Genomic DNA, 4691 nt, shown 5'->3' with positions numbered 1-4691 from the left:
TTTTTGGGGGAGCCTCAGATAAAGCTGCGTGTATTATTGCACCACAGGCAGAATCCACACAGACCGAAGGACGAATAGAAAGAAGTTAAAACTCCCATTTAAACGTAACGATGTCGACACCTTTTAAACAAATCCCTAAACCTGAAGATACAGCAGTCAGCATGGCAAGTTTACCGCTGGACCTGAAGATTGCAGCTGGAGGGACTGGCAGAAGAGCCGATGATGTTCCCAGAGGTGCTGGGATCTTCCCGACTCAATAACTTCATGTTGGGCAAGGCCGGTCTGGACCACGGGTCATTAGATTATTCTCGGGCATTTGCTGCGATAGAAATCAACATACATCACGTGCGTGGGATCATGAGTGGGATACAAGATACCTTTTCAGATACGTGCAACATTTCCCTCTCTACAAACAGCCCCGCAGACAACTGGTGGTCTCCAAAAAGAATATCTGGGGCTTTATTCAAGTGAAAGGTTTTATCATCACACATATGGTGGCTAATACTAATACGATCGCACACTTTAGATATATGCATCATACGTGTGTGGGAGTCAGTGCGTTTGGTTGCTTGATCGGTTCTCTCAGCTGCAGCCTTACAAACTGAATGTCTGGAAAGGAGGGGGCGGGGGTGGGAATCTCCTGATATTTTTTTCATAGCAAAAAAATAAAGCCCTTGGGGGTGAAAAACCCCTCCTGTGTCTATGTTTGTTTTAACTTCCAGGCTCTGTTGTGGCTGAGTCCTTTGCTGGGTTACTTTGCCATTGTAGCTTATATATGTCCCTCTCAGTTGGCCACTGTGTTTTGTTTCCCGGCTGGGATTCATGACTGAGGGGTTCTAACGTGTTCTCTTCCAGCAGACGCTAATCAAGTAATTTCCCCATCCCAGCCCCATCAAATTGCTCTTTAGCTGTTGAACTGTGGAGTTTTGCTCCTCTTTTCTCATGCTAATCACACCCATTCAGCATCTCTCTGTGAGGCTATTTGTAGTGGAATAAATCTCCTTGTTTGCCTGCTGCATGATTAATTGATATTGTTGTATGGCTTTTGTTTGGGCTGCGGAGAGCTGAAAGGCAGTGCATATTGGATGTGACGAAAGGAGCTCGAAACATCATTTCACTGCTGAGGTCTTTCAAAGGTCGAGGAATAGACTGATCACATTATTCATCCTATTTATTTATCCTTATTAGAAAATATGATGAAAGAATAAAGACTCGAGTCTTTTTTAAACATTCACTAAATAGTGCTCACACAGCCCAATTTAAAAAAAAAAAAAGTCCAAGCTGAGGTCTTTTCTCAATATCTGTAATAAAGAAGGCTCGTTTTAACAAGGACCAATTAAACTATTTCCTTCTACCAGGTAGTTCACTAATAAACCTGCAACGACATGTACTGTTCGTTTTTTTTTTAATCAGAAAGAAAACTTGCAATCTTTTTTTTTTTGACAGTGTAAGATCCTTGTAGGAAAGCAAGCAAAACAGAATAGAAAGATCCCTACCCCACCAAATGATTAAGTATACAGCTCTGAAGCAGCTAGGGGGGAGATGCTGAGACATGGTGCCTTTTCCTGAACTTGTCCTAAACCTAAACACTGATATCTGACATACTATGAAAGGGCCTGATCCTGCAGTTTTGGCATTGCTTGGTGGGGAGGCTGGAGGAAGAGGACAGGGCAGATATTCTAAGATAATCCATGCATTAAATATGATATGCTATAAAACAAGGTGTATGTGCACCCTCACCATACAAATACTACGCTTCTTGAGCGCTCATCCATAGGCCTCCAATGGCAACCCTTTTGTATTTTCTTTTGAAACAAATATTTCATTGGACAGGTCCACTCTATCCTTTCCACTTTTTCTTTTCCCTGTCCACAGATGTGGAGCTATTTCAAGACTCTTGCCCCACATTTTCATCCCCTCTGCTTGGCTGGGTTTTTTTGGTTTTTTTTTTAAATTGTGTCTTTATTCCCAAGAGACAGTGCTGCAACTTGGAGATTCAATTAAATAATTCCAGTTCCTCACTTCTCCCTATCTAATGGCTTTCTTGCACATATTTCCTTTTCCGAGTTTTTAAAAAAAGAAAGAGACAAAAAAAGAGGAAAGAAAGAAAAAGAAACAGAAAGAAACTGTTCTCCTTTCTTTCCCCTGTATGCAGGGTAATTGATAGGCTCTATCAGAGGTCAGGATTTGCATAAGAATTAAGAGCAGTAAATTAATTTAATATTCCATGCACATCTCCAATTATTCCTGCAGACCTTTGTCTCCACGGCTGGCAGAGAGAAGGTTCAGCTGCTCTTCAACCAAACAACATCTGTGCAGTTAATAATTTGATAAACAGCTCATACAAATAGTTTCTGAATTATCTGCCAACCCAATGACTATTCAGTTTTGAAACGTTTGGCAAGGTCTCCTATGTGTGGTCTGAGCTTGTATCATTCTTCTAGTGATTTAGCTGTCCAGGCAGACATTTTTGGTCCTTATCTTTTAAATATAATCAGCTACGTAACCCCATCAATAACAATATGTAAAATCAGTAATTACCAGTAATTAATAAACAATTTTTTTTGTTTCAGATGATTTTTGCCTGTGCCTGCTTAGAAAGTAGGGGTGGGGGTGGGGGCAGTGAAAAACAGACTGTTAGAGATTTGAAGAGGCTGTATATGATAAATAAACAATCTGGTTAGTGCAATTTACTTACAGGAGTTGCCATGAGACACACACACATACACACACACACACCGTTTGGGCTGGAGATTTTCATTTATCTCTTATCTGTTTTAAGTTTTATAGTCAATGTCAGTGCCCATACAGATGAGAGATGAAAAGCTCTCCATAGATTCAGCTTTGGACTAGCTTTCCTCTTACACCTCAGCCCTCATTTGTAGTTCTTTGGACTCTTTCTTTCTTTCTCCTGAGCACACACTGGCAGGGTACATGTTTCCACTGGATATCTAGGCCAAGATTTTTTTTTAAAGAGTAATTAAAGTTAAACCTCTAAAGCCATGCTTTAGACACTGAAATGGCCTGGTTTTCAAAAGTGCTGAGCACCTGCAACTTTCAAGGGGAGCTACTGAGTTGCCAGTGCTTTTGACAAAAAGGCCATTGATTTGAAGTGCCTAAATATGGCTGTAGCAGCCTAAGTCGAGGAACCCATATTTAAACATCTTGGCCCTTGAGAACCCTATTTTTTCACCCCCAACTTTCTGTCTTCAAAAATAAACTAGTAATGGTGGAACAAGCTATTATCACCTTGATGCAGCTGGTGATTTAATTTTTAGATGTAGTTCTTTAATTACCTATCAATTATAACAGCAATGAGAGTGGTAATACTCCAAATGCCCCAGTCTCTACAGCAGAAGAGGAAGATAAGTCCAAATGGATCCCCTTGCACTGGTATGAAGTTTCTTTACTCATTTTCCCTTACGCATGTGTTGCATTTCTAGCATTTGTTTTGATACGTATTAACAAAAGCAACTGTGGGTGTATAGAGTCTAGAAACAGATTTACATAGATATTGGGATTGCACTTAAGAGTGAATTCAGATATAGTGAAACTGCATATGAAATGAAAATGAATGGAAGGGCTAAATTGTTTTGGTGTATTGAAATACGCAACTTTCATTTTCAGTAATAGTGGCTCCTCTTGCTTATAAAGTGTGCTCAGAGCCTTGTAGGATCTTTTTCACAGCAAAGCTGTCCTCTCAAAGAATTGTCTTCACAAGAAAACTGTTCAGTTGTACTTATATTTTAATATTATGTTTCTTGGATTCATATAGATAAATTGAATGTACAAAACTATTCCTTTCCCCCCTTAATATAACTGACAGCATAAGTACCTGAAGCAATTGAAAACTACACCTAAGTTTTGAGTAGTCTCGAATAAAAAGCATTGTAGCTCTCTGTCCTTGCACTTTATTTAATCCAAGCGTGGTAGCACTGATCTTCAAATACGAGCAAACATTCTTCAGTGTAGAGGTCTAAATGTCTAACTTTTCAATGAAGATATAGATAACACAATACTTGCCAGAACTGCAAGATCACGTGTTCAAACAAAAAGTCATTGAATCAGAGAAATACGACTATTAGAGTCGGATGAATAGCACCAAAATAAAAAAAAATCTTTAAGTGTTCTCTAGAATTTCAAGATTAATTCATTTAAGTTATGTTGCACCTTTGACACCCCTTTTGTCTGTCTGCTGCCAAGGTGTGAGAAACTGGGTCTTCTCATGTGACTGCTCATGGAAAGCAAATTTTAAGCTCACATGCTCAAGTACTATATTTGTGCTGGAAGCATTATTGGACAAGACCCTGACACAACAGGAGAGGCAACATTCCCAAAATCTCTTTCTAGAGCTATGGGGCACAATTATATTTGCCAGACAAATAACTGACCTACCCTTTGTCACTGTGACTGAACATACATACAGTTACTTTGTTCAAATGTGATTAGACAAAATTACCTTCAAACACAGAATGCACTTAATAAGCCTTCCAGTTTCCTTATTTTTTTATAAATGAGAATTTTGGAAAGGCCTTTTGGACAAAAGGAAAAGGTTAAAAAAATTGTGGAATTACTGCCTCTTATTTATCTGCTTGCCTTCCTGAAATGCACCTTCTCCCTGAGGAAGAGGTCTAGAAGAAGTCTAGTTATAAAAGGTATACTCATCCGAGCATAAAACACAGTGTCATGTG

Source organism: Crocodylus porosus, unplaced genomic scaffold (genome assembly GCF_001723895.1).
Source record: "Crocodylus porosus isolate Cpor-Errol unplaced genomic scaffold, CroPor_comp1, whole genome shotgun sequence".
NCBI classification, from domain to species: domain Eukaryota; kingdom Metazoa; phylum Chordata; order Crocodylia; family Crocodylidae; genus Crocodylus; species Crocodylus porosus.
The sequence above is the reverse complement of the archived record's forward strand: the minus strand, read 5'-3'. Positions refer to the sequence as shown.